The sequence below is a fragment of the Atractosteus spatula genome, chromosome 8 (assembly GCF_055471065.1).
Source record: "Atractosteus spatula isolate fAtrSpa1 chromosome 8, fAtrSpa1.hap1, whole genome shotgun sequence".
Taxonomy (NCBI): Eukaryota; Metazoa; Chordata; class Actinopteri; order Semionotiformes; family Lepisosteidae; genus Atractosteus; species Atractosteus spatula.
The window spans coordinates 53724220-53744066 of NC_142713.1; the positions used below are offsets into that span (position 1 = coordinate 53724220).

At 48.7% G+C, this 19847-nt stretch overlaps 1 protein-coding gene and 1 long non-coding RNA gene across 3 annotated transcripts in view; one reads left to right on the forward strand and one right to left on the reverse strand.

Annotated features, from left to right (window-relative positions):
• The first annotated feature begins 527 nt into the window (after positions 1-527).
• Positions 528-8136, forward strand: LOC148829831 (uncharacterized). The gene is made up of 2 exons (XR_016091504.1): positions 528-640; positions 2225-8136. It is a non-coding gene; the product is annotated as an uncharacterized LOC148829831 (long non-coding RNA).
• A 5704-nt stretch (positions 8137-13840) lies between these two features.
• Positions 13841-19847, reverse strand: part of lhfpl3 (LHFPL tetraspan subfamily member 3) — a 38419-nt gene continuing 32412 nt past the window's right edge. For both annotated transcript variants that reach the window (XM_088924084.1, XM_088924083.1), the window contains one exon: positions 13841-19341. The gene's annotated coding sequence lies outside the window, so the exon portion shown is untranslated. The remainder of the gene's footprint in view (positions 19342-19847) is intronic.

Here is a 19847-nt window from a genome sequence, read left to right on the forward strand (position 1 = left end):
TTAAGATCTGTGGCTGCGGCCGGCATAGGAGAGGAATCCTACTGCGTTGGGCCCCTGAGCAAGGCCCTTAAGGGGCGCTGTATAAATGGCTGGGGTATGCGAAAAGACAAATTCCCAATAAAAGCAATTGTATATGGCCAATAAAGTGATCTTATCTCAACTCTTATCTGGCATGCAACAGGACGAAACCTCGGGGGGCCTACAAATGCGTGATTCAGGTCTGCCATTCTTGATCCGCTCCTGACATTTGTGCGACATTGCGCTGAACGCCCGTTGGCGTGTGGCTACAGACATGAGCGCCGCCATCAACATGCGGCGCTGTCTGGCGAAGGCATTGCGGACGGCCCGATCGCGAGCTCCAGCCCTCGCTCTCGGGCTGTCGTCGTGAGTCAACAGCAGCGGCAGCGCGGGCCGCCCATCCCCCCGCTCCCCACCCTCCCCCGGCCCAACCGCAGGGCCCCCTGCGCATGCGCCCTGCCCGCTATAAAACCAGAGGCTGCTCGCCTTCCTCGCCGATGGAGAAATGAGCTGCTGCGGACAGAAAAGCCGAGAGTTGCGGGGGTTTTTTTTTATTTTAATTTCAGCCGACATTCACCTCACACGAAATATCGGAGCGTGCTGTGTTTTTAGGCCTCAAGAGGTGATGGAGAGAGTAACGTTTTGATTATTTTTTTTTCCAGAAGTTAGTTATACATGTTGGGCGGGGGGGACGTTGGATTTTAGTTTTTGACCGTTTCTTAGGGAGGCGTGGTCTAAGGGTTTTGTTACCTGTCTGGGTGCCTTGTGACCGGTTTGAATCGAGACCTTGATAAAGTTTTGAATTAAAACTGTGCGTCCTCCGTCTTTTCGCGAAATGGCGAATGTGTCCGCTAGTACCCCCCCACCTCCACGCCCCGCCTTCTCTTTGGCCGTGTGAGTGATGGCGGCGCTGTCCAATAGCGTTCGCCCTGCGCTGTGACGAGGAGCCTGGTTGGCTTCAGATGACATCACCAGGCTGCGAGAGGTGGGCGGGCTTTGAGCTGCGAGGGGTGAGCGGCACGAGCGGAGATCTGACCGGCGCCATTAGAGGGGAAGGGAGGTATTGTGTGAGGCTAACGAGACCTGGGTGCGGGTCTCTGTTATCAAGAGGAGAACTCGGGTTACGCGTGGATGGGGAAAAAATAAGTTATCGAGCGCAGCGGGTGAATTGGGGATTCAGAACCAGACGCTGTGGAGCAGGATCGCTCCCGTTTTCTTTTGAAGGAGACGTGGTACCTGTTGTACAAGATGGCGCCGCTGGCAGCCAGTGGGAATTGCCGGGAGCGCGCAGCGTGGGAGGGGGGCTGTGCGCGTTCCCGCGACCTGCAGGTCTAGCACGGCAGGAAGCCAAGCGAATTAAGTGGAGGGGGGCGATTTCCTGTTTTGGTGTTTCAGTGGCAGTAGAGACAAAAAGCCCTTTTAGGCTCGGCGAGGCATTGTATTTCCGCCGTCACACCATTTCCCCCCCCTCTCAAGTTCACGAAGGGGGAGGGGGGTGGTTGTGTGTGAGTGTGTCCTGTTTTAAATGATTTTTTTAATGCGCTTCTTTTTCCCCCCTCGCAAGCTCGATCGTTTAAGGTTGGAGACTAACGGTATTCTGCAGGAGCACTTTAAACAGCGATGAATAAAAAAAAAACATACCTTTTTACAGAACCGAGAACATGCGATCGTGGAATCCGCACGGTAGTGTTAATAATGACTACATCGAGTCGGTCTTCCTTAACGAGCCCTGCACGACGCGAAAGGGCACGTCTCGTACCGTGGGGAGCAGGAGTCGTTTTTCAGGCGGGGCAGCTATTTAACCGTTAAAAAAAGTGGTTGAATTCTCAACCTTCTGAACGTGACAGCATACTTGTACGTTAGAAAAGACGATTAGCTTGTGTAAATGTGTGTGGCATTGTAAGGGTTTTGTTACCCGTCTGATTTCACCCCCCCCCCGGGTAATTTCTATCCCTAATCGCTGCGCATTAGCCACGTCTGGGAGGAGGGCCGCGGGTTTCGGCGCTGTTGGCCTTCTGTCAGCCATGTTGTCCGCAGTGACTTATCCTCTGTGGCTGATTATTCGAGAGATCGCAGCTGTGTGTTACCTTAGTGTTGTTCCAGAGACCTTTCAAAGCACAGAATGCTTATTTAAGTGTAACTAGCTTTAACTGGAGATGAACAGAGGTGTTGTAGGATGACTGTATATTTGTTTTTTTTTTTACAGTGGTATTGCTGAAATCTCTGAAACTGCTGCTGTCCTGCTGTGGCTGCACAGTGAATGCTCCCTGTTCGCTGAACGGTGGCATGCCACGGCGCTGCCCGACGGCAGAGCCGGGAGTTTCTCTCGGCTGTAGGAAGTGAATTGACCTTAGACTCGTGTAGCTGAATCACTGGCTGCTGTTTATTGTGCGTCGAGTAAAGCCACCTGGATTCTGCATGACTCCAAGGCCTGTAGATGAGTGTCGGGGTGATCTTTGGCCTGCTGCCACCTTTCTGCTTCTTCATAAAGACTGAAGTCCAAAGTCAGGGTAGAATCACCGCCTGCTGGTTTCTTTTCCTGTACCTCCTTGTGCAGTGCTGGGTCTCGAGCCCTTTTCTGTAGGGGAAGAAGGGCATTCTGGGAGCTTGTCAGAGGATGTAGTATGGAGGTGGGTGGGGGAGCTGAAGTACTTTGCTGTAATGGACAACAGGAGTGTCACTGTAGTTGTGGCAATCGTCAAGCAGGATATTCAGATTGCATTCATTCAGGTCCTGTTTGCCAGCTTTCTTCACTCTAGACGAAGGCTCCTGTGGTCAAGGGGAGAACCGTGGCCTGTTGAAGCTGGTCAGATGCCGGTAGCCATGCAGGACTCCTCCATGTCTGTGACCTGGAAGCGGGAGAACACCACGGAAGAGGGATTGTTTACCTTGGCGTAATGGCTTGGGACTCATCCATTCCCATGCCTTGAACACTTGTCATGGCGGTACTGCTCATTATGATTTGGTGGGCTTGAGAGGGCTCAGGATTGGAGTTGGGTCACACTGGCCTTGGTCCTAACTTGTTCAGGATGGTGACCAGTCCTTGGCTAGCCCGTCCTGTTTTATCTGACTCTTCATTAAGTGGCCTTTGACAGTAGGATAAAATAGCCTTGTGGGTCAAAGGTGCAGCTGAAGCGCTGACTGGGCATCATGCCACAGATGGGAAGATGAGGTTGTGTAGTCTCTCCCCTAGCCAGCTGACCAACCCCAGTCATCCGCATGTGGAACCAATTAGGGAGTTTTATCGTGCAAATTTGAGTCCTTCCCTTAAGGAAACGGCTCGGTACTGGAGCACTGAGAACTGTCAGAGTGGCTTCACTGCATTTTCATTCTACTCCTGTGCAGAAGGTGATGGTGAGGTTTGGTACTTGGCTTCCCAAGGGATCCAGCCTGGAAGGGGCTGTGACTGACTTTAAACTAGGCCTTCATACATTTCATTTAGGAGACTGAGATGTCAAATAGTGGAGCTGAGGCCATTTATCTAATGCAGAGAAGTCCCCTGGCTTGCCGTTTGCTGGCTTAACTTTCTTGATGCACATTGGTCTGTTTAAAATTTTACTCTGCTGTAGGCTGGACAAATTGGTCTTTCATTCTGGATTTTAAGTATGAATGGCTCTGGGCCTGATTGTAAGTCTTTTTTTAGACTGTAGTAGACATCTAAGTCTTGTTGTTGCATCCAGTTGAAAAATGATTCCTTTTGGTTGAAGAAACCACATGGTTTATGGTTGGTTGAGACTAGGAGTGAGTTATGCTATTTCATTTCCCTCCCCGCCCTATCACTTTGGGGTGAGTGAACTTGAAACAAGGGCACATGTAGGTCATTCCAGATAACTTCTCTGGCCTCTTTCCTTGTGGTTTGTGACCTGCTCTCTATATCCAGTATTTGATTGGGCTTGTATTCTTTAAGCACCATAAAAGCTGTACAGTTACGTGTGCTTGATGAGCATCTTGGATTCCCCTGCTTGAAAGGGGTAGGGAAAGATCTAAGGAGTGCAATAGGAATGAACAGGAGTGACCAAAAGGGAGAATGTGGGCTTCTAGCTGTATAGGTAGAGTTGGTAATTCAGTGGGGTGCAAGGGGTAATACTTCTCTCTTCATACAAGCTCACATCTGCGTGGTGAGTGGGGGGGCTCATCTCCTATGAGATTACGAGCTGACCAGAGTACAAGGCATGCCATATTTTCTAATTGTAGGGCTAAGCTTGAATAAAAGCCGAGCATGACCTCTGATTTTTTTTTGCACCATGTTCCTGAGGATCTGTTGGCTCCTGCTGGTAAGAACTGGTAGACAGATGTGTGACCTTCCCATGGGGTTTGTGGTGGCCAAGAATGAGAGACCCAGGTTGAGTTCATATTTTAGAAATGCTTCTGGCCTGAAAACTCTTTATTGTAATCGGTTTCGTGGTGTTGACACCAGGCCCTGAGTGATTTTTGGGAGTTTCTGCAGTCTCTTTAGTCAGATAACGGCTTGGGTGCGTTCTGTAGTTATGTAGTAATAGTCATCTTTCTGAGGAAAACGGTAATAAAACATAAAGCTAATGGCTTTTATTTGAATGATTTGAGAAATGGGTTTTACTTCTACCCCCACAGCCCCAAATCTAGCAGTGTCCAACCTGGTTCGTGTAGACCACTGGAGTGGTCACTTGCCCAAAAACTCTAATGCATCGATTATCTAAAACTTTGGGGAAAATCTGTCAAATGGGTTCATTTAAGCCCCTAATGATCTGAATTGTATTTTAACCTTGTGATCATGCCATCCCTACAAGAACAGGTTTGGACATCCTTCATCTGCTTTGCAGAGTGGGGAAATAAAGATAACAGGTGTACTAAACCTCGATTCCTGGAGCTCCTGTCCTAACCTAGCAGTCCTGTGCCACCCAACACTTGACTCCAGTTATGTCTGTGCTATTTCCTCTGGCTCTAGTTCTTCTGTAAGGGAAGTATAATTCATCTTTGGTTTTTAACAGGGGAAGGATGTGTAGTGACTTGGTGGCTTTGGGTTTAATAAACTCATTATTGCCTTAAGAGACTGCATAGTTACACCACACACGGCTGTCCCCTGCTACCTGCTGGGGTTAGAACACCCTGTGTCTTGGGGAGGGAATTCTCACCAATTACTTTCAGCAAGATGCCTTTCAAAGTGATAGAAAAGGGGAAATGCGTTATTCATAGAATTGGCCATCTTCCCAAGACAAATGTGGAATGATTACTTTGTCTCATTTGCAGACCTTAAAATCTTGAGTGGTATGAGCATACATTAATATTTATCTGACCTGCCTGGCAGTGGGGCAGGGTCACTGCCACCCCCAGTGCCCTCCACAGCCCTTGCTCGGGACACAGACTTGGTCTTCAAGCCTTTAGTGCCCTGTTACAGGAGGTTTCACTTCCCAGTCGCAGTGTCAAGTCTGGATCAAAGGTACTAAAAAAAAAAACTAGGTTTAGTGTTTTAAACCACACCCATTTCTGAGAAAAACTCCAAACTCCCTGTAGGCTGAGAACTGATGGCGATTTCTCCCCCTGGAAGTGTCTGACCTGCCCTGCTGTCGGCAGCCAGTTCAGGAAAGAGTACATCAGTTCAGGGGAAGAGGTGCGTCAGTACTGAGTGATGCGCTTGCTCCGTTACCACAGGAGTTCCGGGAGCTGCCTGGACACTCTGCAGGGAGGGGGGTGCTTTCCAGAGGCCTGTGAAAACCCTGGCTGCAGGAGGATATGTGTGGGGAATCGTGAACTTGGATCTGACTCGGCAAATGAGAACAGAATTTTAAGGGACTGCAAAGTGCAAGTAATAAGAGCATTTTGGGGAGATCTGGGCTACAGGTTTTGGTGATCAGGATGGATGTGATCCTTGGCTCAATTAACTATCAACCAGCCAGTGGGCTAGATGGGCTGAATGACTGTCTCTTATCTCTAACCTTTATGCTCCAAGTTGCATTTTTCAGTTTTATTTTGGCAGACGCTGAGCCTTTAAAGGCATCCAGGTCGGCCAGGACCTCTTAATCTGATTATTCACAGGCTCTCCCGCCTAAGCTTCACTGAAAAGCCACACAAAATCTCCCTAAGCCACAAAAGGCAAGAAGCGTTTTAGAGTGATGCATAAAATGCCACCCACTTTTACATTGAAGAGATGTATTGTCCGTTAAAACACTAAAAACATTAATGTACTCTTCACAACCCCACACCAGCAGCAGTGCTGTGAAGAGTGCTGTGCTGGTAAAATGGTGTTGAGTCGCCCTCTGGTGGTGTTTTCTAGGAACTGCACTCCTCTCTAATACCGTTCACAGGATAGTGCCTTCCCAGGGGAGAGGGTGGGGTGGTAGCAAGCTGTTTTAATCTGTAGGCAAACAGCAGGAGCCAATCATATGACCCCTATGTATTTATTAATATTGATGTTGGTTCTATCCAATATCTGGTGTCCTATGTGGCTTCAGGGGCTTTATTATACTTTTTAATGAACCCCACTGTCAGTTCCTTGTCCATTGTTCATCCATCAGTTAGGTCACCAATAACTAATTAGGCTGCTGACTCATTGAACTCTTAAAGCTTTGAAAATCTCCAGGTCTGTGACTCCACAGCTAGGGTTTCTGAATCTGCATTAAAAAAAAAATGGGCATGTGGAAAAGAGTGGAAACTCACTCCTGTAACAGGTGAGTGAAGGGGACAGATCAGGGGGGTCTGTGACCTCACCAGAGGTGCCTGAACTGGGTTGCTTGAGTGCTTCCCTGCTGCCTCTGTGGACTGGGCCAGAGTCTGGTGACAAGAGTTGGCTCTGTAGCCTTCAGGAGCAGCAGTGACACACCTGAGCTTTTATAGGACCTCATTTTCAATAAAATGTCCTGTCCTAAAGGGTTATGAGGGTCTGGCAGAGGCTATGCAGCAGTGTAGCTCAAGCAGAGGGACTGGGGGTGCTTGGATCGGTTGGCTACCAGAGACCAAGTCGCCTCCATGACCCGAGTGCTCTCCTCGTTTGCAGGCTTTGATTTTGTTCAGTCTGTAATCTGCTTCTGTGTGAGAACCCCCTTTGTACCCCCACCTTGTGCTCTATGCTTCCTGGACATGCTGTGGGTGACCCTTACTGGGAATAAATGTCTTTTCCAGTAATGATGGGCAACAATTCAGTTAATGTTCTGGCGCTGTGAAAAGCATGAATTCAATTTTTCTCTGTGTAATGTTATTTAGGTCAGCGAATCCATCTGTAGTACCATCTTTTCTTCTTGCTCACTGCCCTTGATATAGAAATCCGGCTCTAGTTAACCCCAAATGTAAAAACACGTCGGTTTCTCGGGAAGTCCCCCTGCACTAAATTAATCTGACGTACGCAGCTCCTACCTGGAAACAATAAACAGGCGGGGTGAGGGGGCGAAGGGGCTGTTACTGAGGGCTTTATTGAGCTGGACTTTATATTTCACTAAAGGGTGCTTCTTATGCTTGTGTGGTAGCGTGGGCTCTTACAGCCCTGTCTCCCCATTGAAGAGCGGTTCCCTCCCGTCGTGGGGAGGACTTTGTATGTGGACAAAGCTTCGTGCTAGGGGCTATTACCTCGAAGCTTTTCAATGGGTCTTTCCTCTCTTCAAAGCCAGAGAGACGGGCTGGTGGTTGGATAAAAAAAAAAGTCGTTTAAAATACGAGGACCTCTAAAGAAAGGCACGTCTAGGCTCAATTTCCGCGCACGTAGACACGCATTGGGGATTGAACACGTACGAAAGGACACGTACAAAACGCAGCTGCTCACACACCGCACAGGAAATGAGCTCTACCACTCGCCAGCGCCTCCTGTAGCTGCATCTCATAGGCAGGGGCCGCTGCCATGTTCAGCGCAGCCCGAACCGTGGACGGGGAAGGAGGACACGCGGCCCCTCCCCCGCTGCACGCAGACGCCACTTCCTGTTGTCGCCTCTCGTGTCTTCCGGGCCGCTCGCTCTGTTTTGGAGCGGCAGCTGTCTGTCTGGACCTTCTTAAACGTGCCTGCTTCGTAAACAGCGAATAATAAAAAACGTTCCTTTCACAACGCTCAAAATGATTTTAAGGTAACGAGTAATGTGTCGAATATATTACGAGTTATCAATGTACTGTACGCTGTAAATAGTGGATAATTCTCCAACAATAAAAATAATGGCTATGATGTTCAGTGTGCTTGTCAGTTTTTTATGGTAAAATTAGTATTTTTGTTTTGTGCTGGAAGATTTTATTGAAGTATTGGTAAGTTCCCTGTACAAATAGGTTAAACTGAAAATATCGTAAACGAATAATAATGAAAGTAAACTCATTTAATAGTTTAAATAAAATAGCTCTAATAAAGTGGTACTTGCTGCTATTATTATTATTATTGCATTTATCCTGCTTCTTTTTTCACAACCTGTGTAACGGATAACGGCCCTCGGCTAAGCAAATAAAAATCGTTCCTGTACCAGATTGCACGTCTCCGTCTTCAAGCTTTTCTTCCCTCAGCAACATGGCGGACAGCAGGAGCGCTCTACAGCGAACGCTTGGCTCACACCGCCCCCTAGCGGTCACACTGTTTTAGCGCACCTGCTTGATTGCTTTTAACGTTAAAATTCCTTTTTCTCGAAACTACAGCGTGTTAAAATGAAAAATGCAAACCTGTATCTGCCATTCCATGTCTACAGGCTGCCCTGAATGATCTAAGTTTATATTTATGTAGTGTAACAGATGCCACATCTCCTTCTGTAGCTGAGGGGCTCTGATGGCAGTACCTGCTGGGTGGAGCTTGCATGTTGTTCACATGGAATGTCTCTAGATGCTCTGGATTTCACCAGTTTGAAAGATTTTGTGATAATAGATGAACGGATTAAGGACAAACGGTTTGTATGGTTGTGATAAAACTGCCGTTCCTTGACTTCTGAGCTTTCCTTGCTGTTGGCGTGAGATGGTGTTGTTGAGGCAGGCTAGCTGGCTTTGTCCAGAGACCCATTTACTAACTGGACCAGGGCTCTCCAGGGCTGTGAAGACCCCTGTGGTATCTGGACCAGGGCTCTCTAGGACCAGGGCTGTGAAGACCCCTGTGGTATCTGGACCAGGGCTGTGAAGACGCCTGTGCTGTCTGGACCGGGGCTGTGAAGACCCCTGTGGGTTCTGGACCGGGGCTGTGAAGACCCCTGTGGGTTCTGGACCAGGGCTCTCAGGACCAGGGCTGTGAGGACCCCTGTGGTATCTGGACCAGGGCTGTGAAGACCCCTGTGCTGTCTGGACCAGGGCTCTCCAGGGCTGTGAAGACCCCTGTGGGTTCTGGACCAGGGCTCTCAGGACCAGGGCTGTGAAGACCCCTGTGGTATCTGGACCAGGGCTGTGAAGACTCCTGTGCTGTCTGGACCAGGGCTGTGAAGACCCCTGTGGGTTCTGGACCAGGGCTCTCAGGACCAGGGCTGTGAAGACCCCTGTGGTTTCTGGACCAGGGCTGTGAAGACTCCTGTGGGTTCTGGACCAGGGCTGTGAAGACTCCTGTGGGTTCTGGACCAGGGCTCTCCAGGGCTGTGAAGACCCCTGTGGTATCTGGACCAGGGCTCTCTAGGATCAGGGCTGTGAAGACCCCTGTGCTGTCTGGACCAGGGCTGTGAAGACCCCTGTGGTATCTGGACCAGGGCTCTCAGGACCAGGGCTGTGAAGACTCCTGTGGTATCTGGACCAGGGCTGTGAAGACCCCTGTGCTGTCTGGACCAGGGCTGTGAAGACCCCTGTGGTATCTGGACCAGGGCTCTCAGGACCAGGGCTGTGAAGACTCCTGTGGTATCTGGACCAGGGCTGTGAAGACCCCTGTTCTGTCTGGACCAGGGCTGTGAAGACCCCTGTGGTATCTGGACCAGGGCTGTGAAGACCCCTGTGGTATCTGGACCAGGGCTCTCAGGACCAGGGCTGTGAAGACCCCTGTGGTATTTGGACCAGGGCTGTGAAGACCCCTGTGCTGTCTGGACCAGGGCTGTGAAGACCCCTGTGGTATCTGGACCAGGGCTGTGAAGACTCCTGTGCTGTCTGGACCAGGGCTGTGAAGACCCCTGTGGTATCTGGACCAGGGCTCTCAGGACCAGGGCTGTGAAGACCCCTGTGCTGTCTGGACCAGGGCTGTGAAGACCCCTGTGGTATCTGGACCAGGGCTGTGAAGACTCCTGTGCTGTCTGGACCAGGGCTGTGAAGACCCCTGTGGTATCTGGACCAGGGCTCTCAGGACCAGGGCTGTGAAGACTCCTGTGGGTTCTGGACCAGGGCTCTCCAGGGCTGTGAAGACTCCTGTGGTATCTGGACCAGGGCTCTCCAGGGCTTACAGCTGCAAGGAAAGCCGATATCTCCTTCCAGCTCTCTCCACCGCCGATGTTTGGGAATTTTGTTATTATTAGAACACTTTACAGCTCAGGTTCCTGTCTGTGCTTCTGCCTGCGATCTGACCCACTCTGCACTGTCTGACACTGTTTTGACGCTTTTGGTCAAAGATACTTTATGTCTATAGATTTGCAAGGACTGTTTCATGTTTTTTAAAATATTTTTTATTAATTTATTCTGTTGCAAAATTTGAGATATTAATGTTTTGTTCGTCACCTGGTCTGTTGCAGTTGAAATCTTATCCTAAGTTGTTCTGTGTTGCCTGTTTTTGATCAGAATAAAAACAATGGATTAAGACAAAAAAAAAAAACCCAAAGGTTCGGTATCTTTTCATTTTTACATTTTAACTCCAGCTCTGAGATGTCCAATCCTTGTCCTGGAGGGCTGGTGATTCTGCAGGATTTCATTCCAGCTCAGCTCTTAACGAGGGAAATCGTATTTTTCATTTTTACCAATTCACCAGCTTTTCCCAGCTCTTCAGTGTGCTGCAGCTCAATGTCCAGACACCTGGAAAACCAGCAGACACAGCGCCCCACCAGGAACAAGACAGCGCTGCTGTAATAATAATAATAATAATAATAATATATCCCTTCCACTTACACAGCGCTTTTCTGGACTCTCCACTCAAAGCTCTTTACAGGTAATGGAGAGTCTCCTCCACAGCACCAGTGTGCAGCCCCACCTGGATGATGTCACAGCAGCCATAGTGCTCCAGTACACTCCCCACACACCAGCTCTCAGTGGGGAGGAGAGCAGAGTGATGAAGCCAGTTCACAGATGGAGATTATTAGGAGGCCATGACTGGCAAAGGGCATTGGGACCTGGCCAGGATGCTGGGGTGACACCCCTACTCTTTTTGAGAAACACCCTGGGACTTTTAATGACCACAGTTTTACATCTCATCCAAAAGATGGTGCCTTTTTACAGTGTAGTGTCCCTGTTACTATACTGGGGCATCAGGACCCACACAGACTGCAGGGTGAGCACCCCCTTCTGGCCCCACTAACACCTCTTCCAGCAGCAACCTTAGCTTTCCCAGGAGTCTCCTATCCAGGTACTGATCAGGCTCACACCTGCTGAGCTTCAGGGTGATGGAGGTGATGGAGGTGCTGTAGACACATTGACCAGACCAGGACCAGCACTGTTATGGCTCTGGAGGGCTGCTGCGTCTGTGGAGATGGTCCAGTCAAGCTAGCAATGATCTGAGTCAGATCGTTAAGAGCTCAGCTGGACTGAAAACCTGGGACTCCTGGTTTAGATTTGTAAAAATTCTTCTGGCTGGTGAAACAGTGTTTAAGTTTCAAGTTCAATTACAAACTGAAAACCAAAAAAATATATTTCACTGGGCAGATTTAGATTTGATTGAATAATTAAGCTAGGCCGTGTGTGGTATACTGGTTCTGAGAAACAGTTTTAAGGGCTGTGAAACGATAATCGAGCAGAACGACAGGAAAGATCTCGACAAGCGTGCCGTCTCCACTGGCAGGTTGATGTTCCCAGATTTGACCACACGAGGGCGACAACACCTTTCCGGAGACCAGGCTGCTCCAGGCCTGTGTTCAATTCCACGAGGTCTCACCAGGTACCTCCTCAACAGCTCACTGCTGCCCCCTCGTGGTACCTCCCTCATGGCTGAAAGACTGTGCTGCGCAGCCGCTGAAGGGGAAATCCCTCAACAAACAGGTTTGTTATCATGTATACTGTAGCTGTGGCTATAAAAGTGCTTAACAAATGATTAATCTGTGTATTGTTTTTTTGTGGGTTTTTTTAATATTGTCTGCTGCTGTAAAAACACATTGCCCCTTGGGGTTAATTAGGACTTTCTCTCTCGTCCCCATCACAGTCTAATCTTCCTTGAGAAGAAGAACTACCACCTTCAGATTTAAGACTAAGTCATGTAGATGTTTGGCGGTGACACCCTGACGTTTCCATGCCAGTCTTCTTCACCTGTAGGCATCAGGAGGCCAGCGAGTGCTGAGCTATTGGGTGCGGGGAGCGTTTTCATCGTCGCACTCTCCGTTTGCCTGGGGAATTAAAAAACTGTGACACACACAGAACGTAGGCAGGTGTCCTATACAGCGAAAGTCTTTTATTTAGTAGCAGAATTTTGCTACCCCCCCCACCGTTTTTTTGGTTTAAACGCTTGGGCCTTAATGGCATATTTACAGCGGCATGTGCAGGGGGAGTAGTCAAAGACAGTTTAGGTCTCACACCGCCCCTTACAGGTCAGGTACCTGTACTGTCTGAGTCTGGTCACCCGCTACACTGGCTTGGGGAACAAATAAAAGTTGCCCCATGTGTGCCTCACTGGGGGGGGAGCCAGGGGTGTACGCTGTCTGGGTACAAGTTATTCTTGGGCACAACACCTGACTCTTCACGGTGAACAGACTGGATACTGGATGCTGAATTGTGGGATGTCTCACAGGGAGATCCTGAGCCAGTGCACCGTTATTTCATGGGAAGGCAGGAGGGGAGCCCAGCCTGCCCAGTACCTACCACGCCCCCCTGAGGCATCACCCTCCGAAGACATGGAAGCAAGGACGCCACTCGTACTGACCAGTTAAACGGGCAATCTGAGTTGCATGTGTCACGTCAGGGTGTGGTCAGCCTTGTGAATGGCCTCGCAGTTGGGTCACTCTTGACAGAACTGCATAAGTGACAATTTTGAACTGATCCATCCAAAGTCCAGGAATGGGTGATTCAGGGTTTTCGTGGTTCCTCTGCTCCCAATTGCAGTTTTCCTTTGTCATAAGCTCTTGATTAGGTTTATTAGCCTGGTTGTGAACTTCACTGAAGCCCTCCTGATCTAACCCGGAGTCGAGGAACCGCAGCAGTCCAGGAACAGGGATTTCCTGCCACGGAGGAGGGATCAGGGTTCAGTGCCTCCATCCCTGTTGACCCGGTGTTGGCTACGAGGGGGCAAGAGGGGCAGGGGTGTGGCCTGTGGGTTTGTGGGACCAGACTGAGCTGGGACAGTGGGAACAGGTGCCCCCTATGGACAGGAGGCCCAAGCAGCAGAGGCACCAGATAAGCAAGACAAACACAGTCAGTCAGTTACACCTTTATCACTTGGGCACATGTCATTTAAGCTGTGTTTATGCCATGCACGTAAAAACCTGCTGCTGTAGGAAACAGTTCATCAGACATCAATCAGAACATCTGGGGCTCTATTCTAACATGTTTTGTGGGAACATCTGTATAAGACCCTGAGAAACCACAGGGCATCCTGGTTTTCAAAGGAGAGGTTAGTTGGATTCCTAACCCAACTCTCAATTACTTACTTAATCTAATTACTGGCATAAGGAGTTGCATCATCTTTAGCCGCAGATCCATGAACCCTCATGAGCTGGGGCTGTGCAGCACCAGGAGTGGACAGAGACATTACTGGACCAGAGGCGGTCAGTACCGCCAATCTGGGACTGAAATCTGTTGACAACAGCATTGTCATGGGCAAAGTACAGACTGAGGTGTTAATGAAACAGTAGAATACTGATTTTAGAAGGTCATGGTGAAGCTGTGACCATTGGGAAATGACTTTACTCAGGTGAAGAACAGCAATTTACAGTCACTGGAAACAGACCTGAACTATGGGGTACAAAAACGGCCAGAAACATAAATTGAATTAATATTGGTGTGTGTACAGGTGAGGAGATTTCAACAATTAGAAGAACATTTTACAACAGTAACATGGAGTGACTCACTTTCTGGCCTTCAGACTGTAGGTCTGCTGAGTTTCCCCCCCTCTCCCAGCAAGATTGACAGCTGTTCTGATTCTGGCAGGAGTGGGAATTCTGGGATTAGAATTGTTACCTGGGGGAAGAATGTCTGATACCTGAATATTTCTTGCGATGTCTCTGTCACTGTCTCTCTCTCTTGTCGGGTCTCCCTGTCTCTCTGGTAGTCTCATTGTTTCTGTTTCTCACTGTATGTTCTTGCCTCTGTCAAATCAATTCCAAGTGCTTTATTGGCATGACAGACGAATTCCAGCGTTGAAAAATCTAACAACTATTCGCAGTTCTAATTATACCAAGTAATTAACGATGACAAGTTGTAAGAAACAGAAATTCTGTCTCTTTCACTCACACTGTGTATCTTTTGATGTCTGTCCCTGTGTCTCTCCATCATGCAGTGAACTTAATTTTCTCACCATACTCATTTATACTGATGAGTACTTTCCAGCTGTAAATTTCATCCCCCCCAAAACCCTGATGTTATCCAAAGGTTGGGCTTAAGTCCAGCTGAGTTGTCAGTGAAACGAGCAGCCAAGAGGAACAGCCCAAGGACACACAGTATTGTAACGCAGTGCGGTATTTTTTCAGGTCTCAGCATTGAGGCATTTCCCATACTGTAGAATGCACTGCTTGAATCTGCTGCCTTCACCAGCATGGAAATTAAAATTCACACTAAGCTGTTGACTGCAGGTGCACCTTTTAACAGTGAGGTCAACATAGTCTTGGCACAATTAGCTGTTCTCCAGATCTAGCCTTCAGAGTCGCTCATGCTGGTAGTTTTTGCTGCTTTTCTGCTAAATATAAACGTCTTGGAGAAATGCATGATTTTCTAGTTCTTTTCAGTCCTTACAGGTTCATTAGCTGCAACAAGGCAAGGCTGAGCCCTTGTCAGCGTGGTGGAGCAACACTGGGGGAGGAGGAAAAGTGAGCTCTCTGTCAGTCTGCAGGGTGATGATTTCAGAGCTTCAGAGAAGGAAGCTGGGCTCATTTCTTCCTGCCTGCAAGTAGACCATTTAAAATTCCCATATTGAATTTTGCACCAACCAGGTGTTGAATTTACACTCTTTCACACTTACTTTCAGAAGGCCTGGGAGTAGAAATAGGAATTTTAGAACATCCCCCTACAAGTCAATCGGATTTGTAAGCTGCATTTTTTTGTGTCGTCTCTGACTTGACAGCTCTCCTGACAGGCCACAGGTGTCTGTGTAGCTCTGCTTCTGTGTCAGCATTGACCTTGTTAGGGCATCTTATCGTAGTCCTCAACAGATACTTATTTCATGAATCAGTTTCTGAACAGGCGGCTCCAATCTGACTGCCTCAGACTGTGCAGGGGAAGATGATTCTTGACGCACAGTTGCCGGCAGGGAAGCCAATGGGCTTCAGCTGCGGTAACACAAATTAACTCCCCCCACTTCACTTCCTGTCTTTCAGATTTAAAGCCTGGTTTTTAAGGTTTCTTTCGGCTGAATTCGTGTGACTCTGTGCAGCACGACTTAGCGGTTTTGCTGTATTCCAAGCCTGGCCAACAATGGAAAGCTACAGTTCAGAATGGGTCAGTTTTCTTTTAACCCCTTCGAACACCTCATTTGTTTGAGTCAGCACTTTGGTCAGGAGATGAACGAAGAGATCAACTGAGATACGAATACCAGCACACCTTGCTTATCAGGGACCACAGGTGGCAGTTCATGACTTCAGTAAACCAATTAACCCAGCAAATTGACCGATTCTCCACGTGCTCCACCTCTGTGCTGGTGGTTGATTGAAGGGTGGCCTGTAGGACCTGCTGGGCGATGGCTCTCCAGGAGCAGGGATGGCCACCCCTGCTCTATACACTCATACCCCGGTATAAGACGAATTTTCACTCATCCCAACATGAAGAATTTGTACCTCCTAATTCGTTAGGAATTTCGCTAATCCAAACTTTGAAGTTCGAAAGTGACCGATTTTGGCCGAGAACCTTCTGCGAGCATCTGGATTCAGAGCCACTGAACAGCTGCTTGTGTCTGCGCGGGCGACGGGCATTGTGATGAAGGGCGCTGTGAGGCAGCGGTGCTTTGTTATGATCACAAATAAAGCTTGTGCTCTCATTTCCAAAGTGCTTTATTTTGTGTTTGTTTTATAGTTGCTGTTCATTATGGGCTTCACTAAGGAAGAGAAAAACATTCTTTAGCGTAACAGTCGACAACAGTGTGCACATCGTTCTCAGCTCGCTTGGATAGCGATCTATTAAGAAAGAATGAAAAATGTAAATATGACATCATGAATTATTTTACAGCTATGGTTGGCTTATTTGAGTAGAACTGCTTTGTTCACTAAGCTTGCTTTAATGGTCCGTATGGTATTACGTGTTTAGGGTGGTTTTTGAGTGAACTTGTCTTCGGTTCGGAATGGGGCGGAAAAAGAACTAGTGGAATTTTTATCTTCCATTTACGATCTCTTGCCTTCCGAACAGATTTTCAGGAACGACTTAGGTTGGGATACCGAGGTGTGAGTGTACATTCAAAAAGGCATGAGTGTGAGTACCCCTGCCCTGCTATCAGCCAGAAATGCCAGTCTCCTCTGGGATACTGCAGGCACGTGCTCTCCCCCCTTCTGAAGGTCTGAGTGTTCATGTGGGCACAGCATTACGGACACACCAGGATGTCACTGTATGAAAGCAATACCCCATGCATCACTGCAGGACTCCAGACCCCAGACTCTCTGCACAGCATGCTGGGCCACTGCAGGTTTTGCCTGGAGCTGGGTGTGTTATCGATGGCCAGGCTCCTCTGCCCCTTCATCAGCAGGGTCTGTCATTGGACACATTTTTACTAATCAAATTTTGATGAAAAGTTCATGTCTTTTTTTTTTCAGGACACAACAGGATTATTTGGTGGTTTCCTATTATAATACTGTACACACACAGATATTATACACAGACATTCATTAATACATTTCTTCCCCAGAGCCAGCAGACTCAGTTCGGGCCAGTGGGCTCGGCCCTCAGACCCAGCCCTGAGGTCAGGGCCCGCGGCCGGAGAGGCAGAGACAGTTCAGCTCCACGCCGCCGCCGTTGGTCCCCGAGCCAGGACAGTAGAGGGCTCCCCCTGACGGCAGTGCCGTGGAGACCCCAGCTGGAGTCCCAGGAGTGAACACGTTCAGTCCAGTCCAGCGTGGAGCCGGCCGAGCCCGCCGGTCCAGGGCAGGCTGGGCCAGGATGTCTCAACAGCGGAGAACCGTCAACCAACTGCCCAAAGCTCAAGCGACCAAAACACAAGTCCACCCCTCTGTTTGCACTGGCCGCAGGACATTCTGGTCAGAACGAACACATTCCGTTTATTAGCGGCTCGTTAGAAATCGAAAGGAACTACAGATTAAGAGGTAATACGGCACAGAGCTGATGAAGTTCAAACACAATTCGGAGGAAAAACAAAACCCATCGCCTTCGTCTCCTGGATGAAGAAAACCGTAAGCTACTAACGATGCAGATGATGAAGGATACATTATTCCCTCCCTAATCATTAGTTTGCCAAGTAAGGAGATAATTACTGGGGTTCTGTGTCGTAACCCTCCTCGGACGCGGTCGAATTCGCCCTCTCTTGAGGTGTTCCTCTCAGAATCCAGGCTGCACCGTGAGAACAAGGTGCTCAGGGGTCTCTCAGAACCGGGCTCTTACCCTGGACCCCTCCTGTGTCGTGTAGTTTTGCCTCTGGTGGTGATCGATCCCAGGCGGAGATGGAGTGCTTGTGGTCCTGCACTCTTCATTGGGAGATGGGGAAGATTATCTACAGAAAGCTCAAGGTCACATCTGACTGTGTTCTGCAGTGCTGGCGTGCTGGAGGTCAGCCAGCAGAGTAGTCCTGTAGTCATCAGTCAGTGGACGACTGTGGTAGGGAGTCAATGCACAGTCCAGTACAGCAGACAGGACTGAACTGGACACCCCAGGACGAGGGAAGGTCTGTCCTGGCTCTGCATCTGGGAGACGGTCTCTCTCAGCAGTAGGTGTCTGCAAACCGACTGACCATTAAACAGGAAGATTTATGTCAGCTGTACAGTAGAATGAGTATTACTAATCTAAAACATGACCGCTCTGCTTTATAAACGTAGTACTTATATTATTATTTCTGCTGTGGTTATAACTGTAAGATTTATTTTACAAAACGCCAAGGTCAGTGTGTGCAATGAAGCAGAACATGACACAGGATATGGTGTAGGACATGATGTAGGATGATGCAGGGGATGATATAGGACATAATGCAGGACATGATGTAGACGTTGGTGATTCTGTAGATGCAGGATGGCGAAGGAGATGGATGATGTTGGATTATGGAGGATATGATGTAGGACATGGTGTAGGATGTGATGCAGGACATGATGTAGGATAATGTAGGACATGATGTAGAAATTGGTGATTCTGTAGATGCAAGATGATGAAGGAGGTGGATGATGTAGGATATGGTGTTGGACATGATGTAGGATAATGTAGGACATGATGTAGAAGCTGGTGATTCTGTAGATGCAGGATGATGAAGGAGATGGATGATGTAGAAGTTGGTGATTCTGTAGATGCAGGATGATGAAGAAGATGGATGATGTAGGATATGATGTAGTATGATGTAGGATATGGTGTAGGCCATGATGTAGAAGTTGGTGATTCTGTAGATGTAGTATGATGTAGGATATGATGTAGTATGTGATGCAGGACATGATGTAGAAGTTGGTGATCCTGTAGATGCAGGATAATGTAGGACATGGTTGATGTAGGATATGATACAGGACATGACAGTAAGATGATGCAGGAAGCTGTAGGACATGATGCAGAAGTTGCTGATTCTGTAGATGCCAGTGTCTGTGGGTTATTCGATCCATCTGGCTGTGTGGCAGTCAGGCGGGTACTGGGGCTCAGTCTGTCAGGCTGTCTGCGCATCACTCTGCCAAGCATCCTGTGGGCTGGAGCTGTCACTGATGTCGTCGCCCTGACCCAGGCTCTATTCTATAAAGGTCGTCTCCAGTGGGTAATGGTGCCCCCCCCTGAGTGAGAGGCAAGAGAGGGGCGGCGATGGGCAGGGGTGGAGGGGGGGGTCTCGACAGTGGTGGAGCTCCTTGATTAAAGCCAGGAGAGCCGCATCCTTCTTTCTCTCTCGTCTTTCTCCTCTCTCTTCCTCCATCTTTGTCTCTGTCCCTTCCCAGAGTTGCAGCCTGCCTCCCACCCTTGGGGTGATGGGGTAAAAAGCTGGAGCGTGAAAGTACTTCGTGGCCGCCCCCTGCTGGACACCGGTGAGACCTGCAGGAGAGCAAAGCCAGGGAGTGACTGGCCAGGCGTAAGGTCTGCACCCTGAGTGTTCACTCTTGCGGTGATTGTTTTTTTCTGGTGTTCAGCTTTATTACATAAATAACAGTCCTTACACTTATATAGCACTTTTCTGGACACTCCATTCAAAGCTCTTTACAGGTGATGGGGGCTCTCCATCACCACCAGTGTGCAGCCCCACCTGGATGATGCAATGGCATTCATAGTGCACCAGTACACTCCCCACACACCAGCTCTCAGTGGGGAGGAGAGCAGCATGATGAAGCCAGTCCAGAGATTATTAGGAGGCCATGATTGGTAAAGACCAGGGGAAAATTTGGCCAGGACACTGGGGTTAACACCTTTACTCACTATTCAGTATAGTTTCCCCCATCGCTATATTTGTGCTGTGAAGGATCGGGACCCACACAGACCACAGGGTGAGCACCCCCTACTGGTCCCTCTACCTCTTCCAGCAGCAACCTTAGCTTTGTCAGAAG